Source organism: Felis catus, chromosome D2 (assembly GCF_018350175.1).
Source record: "Felis catus isolate Fca126 chromosome D2, F.catus_Fca126_mat1.0, whole genome shotgun sequence".
Classification (NCBI taxonomy): Eukaryota; Metazoa; Chordata; class Mammalia; order Carnivora; family Felidae; genus Felis; species Felis catus.
This window is the reverse complement of record NC_058378.1, coordinates 68,170,290-68,187,621: the sequence shown is the minus strand read 5'-3', so window position 1 is coordinate 68,187,621 and position 17,332 is coordinate 68,170,290. Positions and strand designations below refer to the sequence as shown.

The 17,332-nt window shown below is 36.1% G+C and overlaps 1 protein-coding gene across 5 annotated transcripts in view; it reads right to left on the bottom strand.

Moving 5' to 3' along the window:
* Positions 1-17,332, bottom strand: part of SHOC2 (SHOC2 leucine rich repeat scaffold protein) — a 109,423-nt gene that overhangs the window by 66,410 nt on the left and 25,681 nt on the right. The window contains exon 1 of one of the 5 annotated variants that reach the window (XM_045040666.1): positions 16,352-16,381. The exons of the other annotated variants lie outside the window; for them this stretch is intronic. The gene's annotated coding sequence lies outside the window, so the exon portion shown is untranslated. Of the gene's footprint in view, positions 1-16,351; positions 16,382-17,332 lie in introns of those variants that run through there. 5 annotated transcript variants of the gene reach the window in all.

Sequence of the window (17,332 nt, the reverse complement as noted above, 5' to 3'; positions counted from 1 at the left end):
ACAGATATCATTCAATTTGGGAAGGCACATATTCCATCAACATTACCAGGAAAGAAAAGACTCTTTTAAGTACAAATACATTTAAATACACTTTAGTTAATATAATTATCATTCATAAAATAATGGTGGGTAAATCAGGAACATTCTAAGCATACATTTGTCTTCTAGATAAAGTTAAAAGATAACTAGAATATTACACATCGAAATACTCAGTAACTCCAGTCTTAGTTATTTTCATATCTAACAAAAACTGACCTTTTAGTTAAAAGAAAAAAAATTAAATGGGAATGGAATGAGGAAAAATATCTGCAGTGCTGTTGTGGATGCTACCATAAGCCTGAGGTATAGCCTGCCGATATCCAGCTAAGTAGTGTTGTGCAAATGTCACACCAGTACTCTTAGAATTTGAGGGTCAGATTAAAAGGACAGTTCCAGTAGTTTCTTTCCTTGAAAATAAACAATTTCATTATTTTGTAATTCATCTGATTAAAATTTAAACACAAGTAACATAACTGACATGTATCATAGAATTGAAGGTGAACATTACCCTGGAAAAATAAAAGGTAAATGAGTTATAACTATATTGGGCCCAAGAGGAAGGGAACTAGAGACTATTCTGGAGCACAATTCTGGCAATATGGTAAAGAAGCAATGCACAGAAATTTTATTTACTCAGGCATTTTATAAATAACATGTGTATAGAAGATGAATACTAGTAAGACATACATAAACAGTTTCTAACTGACAGTCCAAGGAAGACTTCAAGCAAAAGAAATATAATTACATCATGTAAGCATTTAACAAAGTATTTATTGCACTCCTCTGTGTGCTAGGCATCATGCTAAGTGATAAATAAAACAGACATGGTTCCTGCCCTCAAAGTGCTTACAGTCAAGTAGAAAAAAGAAACAAAAAAGCATTCCATAAAGAGAAAATAAGATGTAATGGCTGAGATATGCAAGAACATTATGAGGCAGAGGAACTAAATGGAGGCTAAGGTTTTACTATCTGAGATCAGACTGTACTTAAGAACACAAGATTACGCAGGATTTTGTAGCTATAATGAGCACAGATTTTCTTCTAAACCACTCAATGATTTTAAGAGAGTAACATGATCTGTTTTTAATCTCTCACAGTACTGTATAGAGAATGGATTTTGAGGCAAAGAGTAGAAGCAGGAGACCAATTAGAAGACTACTGCAGTAACGAGGTGGGACTTGATCTTATATTAAAATATTATGCAACAGATGGAAAGTGGGTACATTCAAGAAATGTTTAGTAAGAAAAATTAACAAACTTAGTAATATATTCTATATGGACAGAGAGGCTGAAGAAGAGAATCCTGGAACTAAGAGTTTTGAGACAAAAACAAATTTGGGAGTTATCAGCATATTGCTAGTTTATAAGACCATAAACACTGCCAAAAGCAGGGCAGTGGGGAAGGGGAGTTCAGGACTAGACTCAGGACATCTGTAACAAACACCATGACCCTAGACAACTACAAAATTTATAGATAAGGTAGAGAAGGTTCCTTCCTGGGGACAAAGGATGGGCTAGAGTGCTAGGAAGCAAAATCAAAACAATATGGTATCTTGATTATAACAAGTATTAACAAGGATATGGAAAAACTGGAACCCTAACTCTGCTACTGGGATTGCAAAAGTTTTCCCAATTTGGAAAACAGTTTGGTATTCTATGAACATGAATAAACTCTTCCAATGTCAAAGGAGACCTATGAAATAAACTATCATAGTATACTTATGATTATATTCTCTCAATGCACTTCAATACCTGCCATGTGAATATTATTCACATGGTCCATTATATCTAATGTTATTTATCTCAGTGTTACAGCAATACAGTTCACCTGCACAGCCACCACGATAAAAAATACTCATGTCTTTACGTTAAAAGGTACATAGTACATAAATCTAAAAATTAAAAGGTAAACAATGCACACACTTTCTTGGGAAAGGAATTATCAGTCATATTTATACCATCAATACCAAAACTAGAAAAACCTGTGAGATCATCTAGTACAACCCCATCATCCTAACAACCCCCACTCAGTCACCAAGCACCTATGAGTCAGGTACTATACTCTATCTGGGGCTAAAAAAACCCAATCAAACAAAAACCAATATTTTTGTCTTCAGTGATCTCACAAAGAGAGGGAAACAAGCAAGTTATAAAACTTTAGGAAAGATAATATGAGAGCACAAAGATGAAGGGATGGGGGGGGAGTACCGTGATGAGGCTACAGTTGAGTCCTCAAAGTTGAAGAGGGGTTCACAAATTCATTCTGTGGGGATGGGCAGATATTGTGTGCGCAATTTGAAATGGCATGAGAAAATTATCCAGACTGGGAACCATAAGCAGTTTTTCTACACTGGAGTTTAGGCCCCAAAATAAGGTTGGAAATCAAGACTGTCTAATCTTGAAAGGCTAAGTATTCAAACTTAGTAATTTGGACTTTATTCTGCAGCACTACAATTTCCAAACTCTACGCTCTAAACCCTAATATTCTAGAAGAATACTTTCAGGGGCTGTCAAGAGTAAATATGCAGAGCCAATAGAGGACTCATGAAAAAGAAGAGGGCATGATCACAGACCTATTTTTAAAAATTTATCTGGTACTGTTCTGAATGATTTTGAAAGGTCAGGGGTTTAGAAGAAGACAGAAAAACTAGTTAGAGGGCCACTACAGAATCTAATGATTGAATCTCAAATGCTCCCAAATCAGTGCTAGATATGTTTTAGGAGAATCATTTAGGGAGCTTAGAAATCCTAAGCCCTAATCCAAGAATACTATCAAAATAAATATCTGAGGTAGAAAACAGCAATCTGTATGCTGAAAGAGTTTTCAAGGTGATTCCAATGCAGGACCAAATCTGGAAACCATGCAATGAAGCCATGCCAAACATAATGATAAATTCAACAACTTTTTTTTTTTTTTCAACGTTTATTTATTTTTGGGACAGAGAGAGACAGAGCATGAACGGGGGAGGGGCAGAGAGAGAGGGAGACACAGAATCGGAAACAGGCTCCAGGCTCTGAGCCATCAGCCCAGAGCCTGACGTGGGGCTCGAACTCACGGACCGCGAGATCGTGACCTGGCTGAAGTCGGACGCTTAACCGACTGCGCCACCCAGGCGCCCCTCAACAACTTTTTTTTTTTTTAATTTTTTCAACGTTTTTATTTATTTTGGGGACAGAGAGAGACAGAGCATGAACGGAGGAGGGGCAGAGAGAGAGGGAGACACAGAATCGGAAACAGGCTCCAGGCTCTGAGCCATCAGCCCAGAGCCTGACGTGGGGCTCGAACTCACGGACCGCGAGATCGTGACCTGGCTGAAGTCGGACGCTTAACCGACTGTGCCACCCAGGCGCCCCTCAACAACTTTTAATAAGAGTATTTTGAAATTTATAGGTTCATTGTCTCACTGTTTAGGGAAGTGTGGCTGGCATTACGGGCCAGGGTGTGGAGGTATGAAGAACCATCTCTGCACACTGCACAACCTTTAAATTCTCATCAGGTATGCATACCCAGGTGAAACACTTATTTATAATTTTTAATGCTTAGAACCTAACTCCATTTTTTAAAGTAATCTCTATGCCCAATGTGGGACTTGAATTCATGACCCCAAGATCAAAAGTTGCATGCTCTACCAATTGAGCCAGCCAGGCACCCCTAGAACCTAACCATTTTACATATAAACTCTAATATTTTTTCACTTTTCAGGAATGAAAACAATGTCTACAGTCTAGAAGGAAAGTTACTGTGTTTAGCTTAGAACTTCAAGAATTTCATTTTTTATTATTTCTGACCATCACACACCCATACAGATCTTCGCATTTGAGTCACCAACACAACCCTCCCAAATAAGTTTCCAACTGTTAAATGTACAAGCTTTTTGTTCATTATTTTCTAGTATTGTGCCTGAGCATTTTCATATTGACAAACAAAAGGTGTATTTTCTTTTATTTCTCCCTTCAATTAATCAATTACACCGATTTTTTTTAATTATGTAGGTTACCACCGTTTCAGTATAGTAAAGGAAGTATTACAAAATAATTTGTTATATAAATGGGACATTAGTCTGAGGCACCTGAGAACCACTGATTTAAACTAAAACCAGAGGTAACAGCAGATGACGAGAGTAACTCAAGAGACATTTTTGAGACAGAATGAATGAAACCAGTTGGAGATGAATGGGAGTAATCCTCCCCATTCCCCATGAACGGGAAGAGATCCAGAGTAATGTCAAACTGCTGGCTTAAATAACCAGATACGTGTAGCGTGATTATCCAAGTTAGGGAACCAGAAAGGAAAACCTGTAAAATTGTGAACAAACTTCTACTGAGGATCCCATGAAAACATCTACTCTACACCTGAAAACAGGATTTAGAATAAAACAGAAAGGTCTAGGCTAAAAATAAGCTTATGGCTTTGGTATCAATAGCATAATGGCACCTGAAGGTTTGAGAATAGAAAATCCACAGAGGGCATATAAAATGAGAAAATACTGGGGTGCCTGGGTGGCTCAGTCGGTTAAGTATCTGACTTCAGCTCAGGTCATGATCTCACAGTTCATGAGTTTGAGCCCCGCGTCGGGCTCTGTGCTGACAGCTCAGAGCCTGGAGCCTGCTTCAGATTCTGTGTCTCCCTCTGTCTCTGGCTCCCACCTGCTCACACTCTGCCTCTCTCTCTCAAAAATAAATAAACATAAAAATTTTTTTTTCAAAAATGAGAAAATACTGGTACTCTGGGGAAGATAAACATTTAAGAATAGGTGGATGAAGAAAAGAAGGACCCAATGAGTATCTTGTTTTCTTAATCTCTGAACAAAGTTCCAAGCTCACCTAAAAAGGCAACCCAGATGTCTAATTTTGCAGGTCAACTAAAACCTTTTCTTTCAATTAACAAACAGGCTACAATTACATCTGACATCTCACAAAAGTAAGCTACTTATAATATATTTTACTGATAATATGTATTCATTAAAAAGAATACTTTATTATTAAAAGATTTTTCTAGAGCCAAATCTTTTCTTCTATTTTTCCTAAACATAAAAGTCATCACAATAATGGTAATATAAGGCAATAAAAGCAAATAATCTAAACCTAACCAAAGAAGGGAAATTTAAGTCTTAAAAACTTCATTTTATACAAGATTAAAAATAATCTTTCACACAGGTAAGAAAATTTTTCAAACTGTAAGGAATCTTAAAGGTAATTTTTTATACCTTAATTTCAACATTCTTTAGGACAAGGAGTACCTTGTGAAACACAAAGATATAAAACCAGCAAAAGTGTCAAAGGCCACAAGGCGGAGAGGCAGAGTTGCAAGTAGTTGTATCTGGAAAGACAGAGCGGTCTTAAAGAAATGGATTGTGGGGCGCCTGGGTGGCTCAGTCGGTTAAGCGTCCGACTTCGGCTCAGGTCATGATCTCGCGGTCCGTGAGTTCGAGCCCCGCGTCGGGCTCTGTGCTGACAGCTCAGAGCCTGGAGCCTGCTTCAGATTCTGTGTCTCCCTCTCTCAGACCCTCCCCCGTTCATGCTTTGTCTCTCTCTGTCTCAAAAATAAATAAACGTTAAAAAAAAAAATTAAAAAAAAAAAAAGAAATGGATTGTAAAACATTTGTTGTATCCAGATAAGTCACTTTAGGCAATTAGGCACATATGGACTGGACAGCAAATGAAGCCCTTACAGGTGACTCTACAAAACCCACAGTTTAGTACCTTACTAAGTATTGTGCTGCCTATATATTTAATGAGCATGTTTCCACCATTTATAACTCTGTCATATCCCTGAATTTTTAGGACAATAACATTTAAATTATCTGGAGGGTTGGGGCCACATCTAAATATGGAGGCCTGTCAGTGTAAGATGTCAGAGCCCAAATGGAGGTAACATCAGAGAAAATAAAATAGCAGTGAGTACCTCCAAAAATTCAATCCCCCACAAAATCAATGGGGAAACTGGCAAAAACATTTGGAATCAACTTTATCAGAACTCTCAAAATTAACCAAAAGTTTGCCCCAGGGTGCTTTTAGAAATGAAGGAAGGAAAAAGGAAGGGAGGAAGGACGGACTCTCAGCAAGAACAAGTTTTGTGACATTTTAACTTGTCCTAGTCCCATTCCCTGCTCTCTAAATAGATGGCAGCCTTGAAAAATTATAGCTCATATTCCCAGTGCAGCCTAGCTGCCATCAGAGGGAGCAAAACAAAGCTGGAGGTCACTGAAAGCTTCATTTTCCCCAAATTATTACTATTAGGCCTGTCTGGTAGCTCCCAGAAAGATACCACTTACAATGCTATCTATATTTGACTTAATTCAGCTTGCCCAGTGCAAAAGACATTTTCCCCAAGAGAAGTGTTGTTGAAAACATTTATAGGCAAGTGTTTCATACTCACAGCTGCTTGAGGTGGTGGCTAACATGTGGGGCAAACACCAGACTAATCCAAAAGTTCTTAAAAACTAGGATTGAGATACCATGGGGACTTGGAAAACTTCCAACACATTCCAGGGAATCTAGAAGTACATGCTTAAGTTAGTGTGCACGTCCAAGGTTGTGTATAAGCTCAGGAAAAACCTGAGAAGGCCCCAAGCTCTTTTAACTGAGGGGCCCTGCACAAACAGGAAGTAAAGGCTAAGGCAGAGAGGTCAAATGCCTGGTTGAGTGCTGAAGGTACATCCCCAACAACAGAGTTCTTTGGTTCCAGGCATTTAAAGACATATCTGTTCAATCATTAGCTAACCACGAAGCTAAACAAGTAGAGACTTCGGTTGCCACACACAAATGATTTAGTTCAGAAAAGTCAGTAAACCAACGACCACCACAACAAGCAGCAACAAAAACAGACCCTGGGGAAAAGACAAAATCTCCATAGTTGCCATGTTTTGTTATTTAAACCTCTGTATTTAAACAGTTCATATAATTTAAATGTTCATTTATTATTTAAAATGTCCAAATGTAATTTTTCAACAAAATGTCTCACGTAATACAGAATATGAATAAAAAGATGAAAATTATTTGGGGGGAAAAATCAAACATAATCTGATATTGAAAGTACAATAACTGAAATGAAAAAGTCACTATAAAGGTTCAACAACGGGTATAAGAAGGCAGAAGAAACAGTGAACGTCAAGATAGGTCAATTGAATTATCCAGCCAGAAAGAGGAAAAAAAAAATGAATAAAAATGAACACAGCATCAGAAATCTGTCCAACACCATCAAGTGAGCCAACACATTTTTACTGAGAGACGGAGAGACAAGAGAAAGTCATAGAAATATTAGAAGAAATAATGGCTAAAAGTTCCTTTCCAATTTTGAAGAAACACATTAATCCATACCTCCAAGAAGCTTAAAAACTCCAAGTATGATAAATTCAAAGAAATCTACACATAGGCACCATTACCAAACTGCTAAATGACAAAATGACAAAGAAAATCTTGAAAGCAGCAAGAGAAATAACTCATTATGTGTAACAGATAATAAGATTAACAGATTTCTCATCAAAAAATATGGAGGTCAGAAGGTAGTTCTGAAAGAAATAAAAAACAACCATCAATCAAGAGTTCTTTATCTAGCATTATTCTTTAATGAAGATGAACTTAAAACATTCCCAGATAATCAAAACTGAGAGAATTAGTGGCTGCCCTGTCCTACAAGAAATACTAAAGTAACTCCTTCAGGCTGAAATGAAAAAACACTAGACAGTAGTTCAAATACAAATGAAGAACTAAAGGTCACCAGTAAAATTAACTACAAAAATAAATATAAAGAACCACATAAATGTATTTCTTGCTTGTAGCTTTTTTCTCCTATCCAATTTAAGACAAAATTTAAGACAAGATGAATGGAAACGTTGAGTCACTATATTATATACCTGAAATGAATACTACCTTTTACATTAACTAACTGGAATTTATATAAAAACTAAATAAACACATGCGGCTCTACTTCTGGCTCCACCAAAAAAACAAAAACAAAAACAAAACCTCATACACAATACTTGTACATCTGTGTTGATGGGCACACAATGTGTATAAAGATATAACATTTATGATAATAAACAACAAAAAGGAGGAGGGAGTGGAGGTATATAGACACAAAGTTTTCGTACACTATTGAAATTAACTTGATATTAATCAGAACTAGATTCTTATGATTTAAGGCATTAATTTTGTAGGACGACCACTAAGAATCACAAAGAAATTAAAACAGTACTCTAGAAAATATCTAGTTAACACAAAAGAAGTCAGTAATGAAGAAATAGAGAAAAAAGATGAGACACAAAAAACAAACAGTGAAGTGGCAAATGTAAATTATACCTTACCAATAATTACATTAATTGTGAATGGAATAAACTCTCAAATTAAAAGGCAGAAGTTGGTAGAATAGATGGAAAAAAAAGTGATCTAACTATATGCTGTCTATAAGACACTATAGACTAAAAAACAAAAATTAACAGTAAAAGGACAAAAAATGGTATACCATGCCAACAGTAACCAAAAAGGAGTTGAAGCAGCTACACTATTATCAGACAAAATAGACTTTAAGACAAAAATTACTACTAGAGGGATGCCTGGGTGGCTCAATTACTTGAGCATTCAACTTCAGCTCAGGTCATGATCTCATAGTTCGTGGGTTCAAGCCCCATGTCTAGCTCACTGTTGTCAGTGAGGAGACCGCTTCAGGTCCCCTATATCCCTGTCTGCCCCTCACCCATGCTCACTTGCTCTCTCTCTCTCTCTCAAAAATAAACATTTTTAAAAAACTACTAAAGACAAAGAACATTTTATAACCAAAAAAAGGGTAAACCCATGAAAAAATGTAACAATTATAAACATATATGCACCTAATAGAGCACCAAAATACATTAACTGACAGAACTGAAGAAATAGATGATTTAACAATAATAATGACTTCAATACTCTTTCAATAATAGAACTAGACAGGATCTAAGCAAGAAAACAGAAGCCTTGAACACCACTATAAACCAACTAGTCCTAAGAGAAATTTATCAACATTCCACCCAACAACAGCAAAATATAGACTGTTCAAGTGAACATGAAATATCCTCCAGGACAAATCACATTATTAACGTCTCAATGAATAAAAAGGAAGGTACACTGTCCAAGTACAACTGAATAAAATAAAATAAAATATCAACAGAAACATTTGAAACATTTACATATATGTAGAAATTAAAAATCACCCTCCTAAATTATCTATGGGTCAGAGCAAAAAAAACACAAGGGAAATTAGAAGCCCAAGCAGATGAGAAAAGTATCACAAGAGAGGGGATCCAATTCCCTGGCAAAGGAAGTCAGAGACTGCGCAGGCCAAGGGGAATGTGTATCTGGGGTTTAGACTGGGTATCTGACAAAGATTTTCTCGAAAATCAAGTCTGTCACTGCACAGAAAACCGAGTATATTTGTACCCAATGACAAAATTACACCTTAAAACAAAAATCAGAACTCTGAAAATATGTATCCTTTACCATGAATTTGAAAAGCTACTCAATTTCTCAATTTAAAGACTTTTCTTTAAAAAAAAAAGTGACCTTATTAACAAATGTGGATTTTTTAAAATACTCGAGAATAAAAGGTATCAACATTTAGAAAATCTGTATAACTCAATAAACCAGTATCTTCCAGTTAATTACTTAATGTATAATTACTTAAAATCATGCATGATTACTTAATGTATGATTATTTAAAATCATTTATGATTACTTAATGTATGATTACTTAAAAACCACACATGGATAAAAGATCCATTGAAAGTACAAGACAGATCAATGAATTTTATTTTAACAGAATGAAAAGTTCATTAGATGAACTCAGACATTCATAGGATAAGTGAAAAAGGGAGAAAGAGCCTCACACTAAATCTCACTGATAAAAACTTAATTCAATAATTAGAAAGTAAATTAAATAAGTTAATTCAAAATCATGGATAGTAAAATATAAACCTAACAACTCTGAGAGGTAAACAAATGAGAAAATCTTTGGGGCCTAGATTTGACAGGTGTAAGTCATAAAAAGCACAATTTATAAAAGAAAAAACTCATAAATCCCACTTCATTAAAATTTAAAAATTTCACACTGCAAAAGACCCTGTTAGTAGGATGTAAAGATAAACTATGGGAGAAAATATTTGCAAACCACACAGTCGAATTTGTTGACTTAATCCAAACACATAAAGAACTCTCAAAACAACATTAAAAAAACAACCCAATTAAAAAATGAGCAAAGATACATAACAAACCTTTGGCCAAAGAGGAAATACAGATGGTAAAATGGCAAAAATAAAATGTTCAACATCATTGGTCATTAGGCAAATGCAAATTAAAACCAATATCACTACACACCTGTCAGAGTACCTTAAAATGTGGTAATACCAAATGCTAACAAGGATGCAGAGAAACCAGGTATGTGAAGAAACAGTTTAGTAGTTATAAAATTAACTGTACACTTACCATATATGACCCAGAAATTTCACTCTGGCATTTACCCCAGAAACATATTTATGTTCACACATACATGCAAAAAACTGCACACCAAATGTCAATAATATTTGAATTTTTTTAATGTTCATTTTTATTTATTTTGAGAGAGAGAGACAGAGAACATGAGCAGAAGAGGGGCAGAGAGAGGGGGAGAAAAGAATCCCAATTAGGCTCCACGCTGTCAGTGCAAGAGCCCAAAGCAAGGCTCAATCCCACAAATTGCAAGATCATGACCTGAGCCAAAATCAAGAGTGGGACGCTTAACCAGCTGAGTCACTCAGGCGCCCCATAATATTTATTTGTAATGGCAAAAAAAAAAAAAAAAGAATCAAGCCAAATCTCCTTCAGTGGGTGAATGGTTAAACAAACTCTGATATATTCAACACAATGTAATAACACTGCTCAGCAACAAAAAGGAATGAACTACTGATACATTCAATAACCTGAATGGATCTCAAGGGTATTATGCTTAATGAAGAAGTCAATCTCAAAAGGTTACAAACTTTGTAATTCCACGTATACAAGATTTTTCAAATGAAAAACTATACAAATAGAAAACAGAACAGTAATTGTCAGGATAGGACAAGGTGGAGAGGGAGTTCCTTTGTGATAATGAAACCAGTCTATATCTTGACTGTGCTTGTAGGACTCTATACATGGGATTTAAAAGCACAGAATTATGGACACACCCAAATGAATACCTAAAAAAAATGGCAAAAAAATGAGTAAGGTCTATCGTCTAGTAAAAAATAATATGAATGTCAACTTCCTATTTTGACAATGCACTACAATTATATAAAATGCCAACAATGGGGGAAGCTGAGTGAAGTACTATTTTTGCAACTTCCTATGAGTTTACCACTTCTAAATAAAAAGGGGGGAAACTTCAATGATAATAGTTTTAAAATCTACATTGCATTAAACTTTAAGAAATTACTGCCATTTCGGTCATAAGAGGAAAGTATATAGCAATCCAAGCCTATGTACAGAAGGAAGAAAGGTCTCAGATACACAACCTAACCTTACCCCTTAAAGAGCTGGGGGGAAAAAAACAGCATATAAAACCCAAAACCAGCAGAAGACAGGAAATCATAAATATTAGAGCAAAAATCAATGCCATCAAAACCAATAAAAAAAATAGATCAATGAAACTGGAAGCTGGTACTCTGAAAGAATTAACAAAATGGATAAACTGATGGGGGGTGGGAGGGAAGAGAGGGTGGGTGATGGGTATTGAAGAGGGCATCTTTTGGGATGAGCACTGGGTGTTGTATGGAAACCAATTTGACAATAAATTTCATATATTAAAAAAAAAAATGGATGAACCACTAATCAGTTTGATCAAAAACAAAAAGGACCCAAGAATGAAAGAGGAGAGATCACAACACAGCAGAAATAATAAGAGAATATTATGAACAATTACATGCCAATAAAATGGGCAATCTGGAAGAAATGGACAAATTCCTAGAAACATATAAACTACCAAAAGTGAAACAGGAAGAAATAGAAAATTTGAACAGACCCATAACCAGTAAATAAACCGAATTACTAATCAAAAATCTCCCAAAACACAAGAGTCCGGGGCCAGATGGCTTTCCAGGGGAATTCTACCAAACATTTAAGGAAGAGTTAACACCTATTCTCTTAAAGCTGTTCCAAAAAATAGAAATGGAAGGAAAACTTCCAAACTCTTTCTATGAAGCCAGCATTACCTTGATTCCAAAACCAGACAAAGACCCCACTAAAAAGCAGAATTATAGACCAATTTCCCTGATGAACATGGATGCAAAAACCCTCAACAAGATATTAGCCAACCGGATCCAAAAATACATTAAAAGAATTATTCACCATGACCAAGTAGGATTTATACCTGGGATGCAGGCCTGGTTAAATCAATGTGATTCATCACATCAGTAAAAGAAAGGACAAGAACCACATGATCCTCTCCATAAATGCAGAAAAAGCATTTGACAAAATACAGCATCCTTTCTTGATAAAAACCCTCAAGAAAGTATGGATAAAAGGATCATACCCTCGAGATCATAAAAGCCACATATGAAAGACCCAACACTAATATCATCCTCGATGGGGAAAAACTGAGGCTTTCCCCGTAAAGTCAGGAACAAGACAGGGATGTCCACTCTTGCCACTGTTATTCTACACAGTATTGGAAGTCTTAGCCTCAGCAATCAGACAACACAAGGAAATAAAAGGCATCCAAAATGGCCAGGAGGAGGTCAAACTTGTACTCTTCGCAGATGACAGGATACTCTACATGGAAAACCCAAAAGATTCCACAAAAACACTGCTAGAACTGATCCATGAATCAGCAAAGTTGCAGGATATAAAATCAATGCACAGAAATTGGTTGCGTTCCTATACACCAACAATGAAGCAACAGAAAGAGAAATCAAGGAATCGATCCCATTTACAATTGCACCAAAAACCATAAAATACCTAGAAATAAATCTAATGAAAGAGGTGAAAAATCTATACACTGTAAACTAGAGAAAGCTTATGAAAGAAATTGAAGACGTCACACACACAAAAAAGTGGAAAAATATTCCAGGCTCATGGATTGGAAGAGCAAATATTGTTAAAATGTCAATACTACCCAAAGCAGTCTACGAATTCAATGCAATCCCTATCAAAATAACACCAGCATTGTTCACAGAGCTGGAACAAACTATCTTAAAATTTGCATGGAACCAGAAAAGACCCCAAACAGCCAAAGCAACCTTGAAAAAGAAAACCAAAGCAGGAGGCATCACAATCCCAGACTTCAAGCTGTATTACAAAGCTGTAATCAACAAGACAGTATAGGACTGGCACAAAAGCTGACACTCAGATCAATGCAACAGAATAGAGAACCCAGAAATGGACCCACAAATGTAAGGCCAAGTAATCTTTGACAAAGCAGGAAAGAATATCCAATGCAAAAAAAGACAGCCTCTTCAGCAAATGGTGCTGGGAAAACTGGACAGCGACATGCAGAATGAACCTGGACCACTTTCTTACACCATACACAAAAAATAAACTCAAAATGGATGAAAGACCTAAATGTAAGACAGAAAACCATCAAAATCCTCGAGGAGAAAGCAGGCAAAAACCTCTTTGATCTTGGCCACAGCAACTTCTTAGTCAACACGCCTCCGGAGGCAAGGGAAACAAAAGCAGAAATGAACTACTGGGACCCCATCAAAATAAAAAGCTTCTGTACAGCGAAGGAAACAATCAGCAAAAGTAAAAGGCAACCGACGGAATGGGAGAAGATATTTGCAAATGACATATCAGATAAAGGGTTAGTATCCAAAATCTATAAAGAACTTCTCAAACTCAACACCCAAAAAACAAATAATCCAGTGAAGAAATGGGCAAAAGACATGAATAGACACTTTTCTAGAGAAGACATCCAGATGGCTAACAGACACATGAAAAGACCCCCAACATCACTCATCATCAGGGAAATACAAATCAAAACCACAATGAGATACCACCTCAAACCAGTCAGAATGGCTAACATTAACAACTCAGGAACAACAGATGTTGGCGAGGATGCGGAGAAAGAGAAACCCCTTTTGCATTGCTGGTAGGAATGCAAACTGGTACAGCCACTTTGGAAAACAGTATGGAGCTTCCTCAAAACATTAAAAATAGAACTACCCTATGACCCAGCAATTACGCTACTAGGTATTATCCAAAGGATACAGATGTGCTGTTTCGAAGAGGCACATGCACCCCAATGTTTATAGCAGCACTATCAATAACAGGTAAAGTATGGAAAGAGCCCAAGTGTCCCATTTACTGATGAATAAAGATGTGTTGTGTGTATGTGCGCGCACACGCATGCACACACAGTGTAATACTACTTGGCAATCAAAAAGAATGAAATCTTGCCATTTGCAACAATGTGGATGGATCTACAGTGTATTATGCTAAGCGAAATTAGAGAAAGACAAATATATGACTTCACTCAGATGTGGAATTTAAGATACAAAACAGATGAACATAAGAGAAGGGAAACAAAAATAATATAAAAACAGGAAGAGGGACAAAACATAAGAGACTCTTAAATACAGAGAACAAACAGAGGTTTGCTGGAGGGATTGTGGGTGGGGGGATGGGCTAAATGGGCACGGGACATTAAGGAGGACACTTGTTGGGATGAGCACTGGGTATTATATGTGGGGGATCAATCAATGGATTCTACTCCTGTAATCATTACTGCACAATATGGAACTAACTTGGATATAAATTTAAGAAGGTAAAAAATTAAAGAAGTATAAAAAATAAAAATAAAAGTACATGGATTCTGAGTCCTACCTTTGGCTATATGAAAGATCTAGAAAATTATCTTTACTAGTCATCAGAAGAACATGCATTTAAAAATACAATAAGAGGGGCACCTGGATGGCTCAGTCGGTTAAGAGTCTGACTTCGGCCCAGGTCATGATCTCACAGCTCATGAGTTCGAGCCCCATGTCAGGCTCTGGGGCTGACAGCTTGTAGCCTGGAGCCTGCTTCGGATTCTGTGTCTCCCTCTCTCTCTCTCTCTGCCCCTCCCCAGCTCATGCTCGCACTGTCTCTGTCAAAAATAAATAAACTTAAAAACAAATTAAAAATAAAATAAAAAACTTATCTTAAAAAATACAATAAGAAATAATATATCAAATTGAGGAAAATATAAAACATTGCAGTAAGGATACAGAGAAATGAACACCTAATGGATGGCTGGTGAGCATATGATTCAAGTAAAGCTTTTCAGAAAGTATGGCTTCTTAACATAAGTTTCGGGGGGGGGGGGGTCTTTCTTAGAAGAAAGTTTGTAATTTATGTGAGAGTTACACATCTGTTTAAGAACAAAGAAGATTATATATATATATATATATATATATATATATATATATATATATATATCCCACACTGTTCATTTAAGTGCTTATCCCTCTATCTGGAAAAGACATAGGAATTGGGAGTGATGTAGGGGTGGGGGGTGGGTAGGGAAGAAGGGAGTAGAAGGGAATAAGGTATGTCTTGAAGCCCTCAGCTAAACTCTTTCCCAAAAGGCAGATTTCCATTCCCTGTTTTTACCTGTTTGGTCCTAATGGTATAAGATTTGTTACCTCAGCTCAGATAGGTTGAGAGTTTATAACTGCTATCACGTAATCACATTCGATTTCCAAAATAACTGTGAAGTAAGCACCCAAAGTATTCTTCCCATTAACAGAGGAGTCAACCAAGATTTATGGAAGTTAAATTATCTGCCACACTCTGGTGTGAATCTGACAATAACATCATGAGCAACAAGAGATAATATTTACTGAGTACTTACTACATACCAGGCACTGTACTAGGTGCTTTTAGCTGTTTTCTCACTCAGTCCTTGCAACAATTCTGAGGCAGATTAATCCCCACTTACAGAAAAAGAAATGAGGCTCAAGAACAATCAAATTACTTATTAAAGATCACACAGATCATAAAGCAAAGTCATAAGACTAACAAAGTTCTGATTCCAAAACCCATGTCTTAACCCATGTCTATACCATTTCAGAATATATTAAATAGGTATAAATAATGATGTAAATAAACATGAACCAAGGAACATTTTTGACAGAACAAGACTTGAAAAGATAGGACTGCTTTCTATAGTCTGAGGAAATGTTGACTAAAAAGAGCCAACAAAATACAGAAAATCTAAATATCTTAAAAAAATTATTTCTCCCCTCATCTAACACCTAATTCTACAGACCACACTAGTACTTTACTGACTTTTAAAAGAGAAATTTCTCCCCATAATATATATGTCTTAATGCATAATTCACATTACCTTGAGTTCATTTTCTACTGAGTGGTATCTTCCTGAAAAGTATGACAAAAAGAATATATTTTATAATTTAAACTCAGTATGTTAAATTCTACAGTCATTTAGGTCCAGTTTTCCATTAATAGAACATATAAATAAATGTTTCCATAACTGACCACTAGGAAGTGATTATGCAGATCAATTTAGAAAAGAACCTGACTCATGCATCCTTGACCTAGGCACCATTAAAAACTAGCACTAATTAGTCCTTAGTAATAATACTAACAGTACATGCTTACTTTAAAACTATTTTTTCCCCTTAACTAAAAGAAAGAATAATTCAGATATGTGAAGGGAGACCTAGATGTCCAGAGACTTACTTGGGAAGTTTTCTATCTATATTAAATTTTACCCACCTTATAATCTAACCCAAATTCTCATGTTAAATGGATGTATCTCCTTACTAATCTCAATCTTAAAAGGAATGTGATTAAAAGTAATATATTGAAAAGAAAATGTAGTCAAAAAAAGACCAAAAGATCTGGAGCTGTAAGGTTTGGTCTCCAAAACCCTTGATTAATTACAGTTTGACCTGAGCATGGCTACATTTAAATGCCTCAGTTTTTTCATCTGAAAAATGAGTTTAGGGGCTACATGATCTCACAGGTACCTTAAGGCTCTAAAACTCCTACTGCTAAGTCAGCAGGAAGTAGTTCCAAGGACCAATACTGGGTGTTCGACACATAGTAGTACTCAAGAAGTACTTTCAGACTGGAAGACCAATTCTAACATAATGTCCAGGTCAAAAAACAAACCCTGAAGATTCCTGTAAAGGTACTATTGTAATTGTGTTGAGTAGATTTACAAGGTGAGACAGTACTTACAATTTATCCCTATTAAAAAGTTCATTAGGTCCCCATGACTACAGGTAATAATCATCATGCAAACAGACGTTTTGGAATACCCTAACAACGTATTTATATTCTTAGTATTTCTCAAAATGTA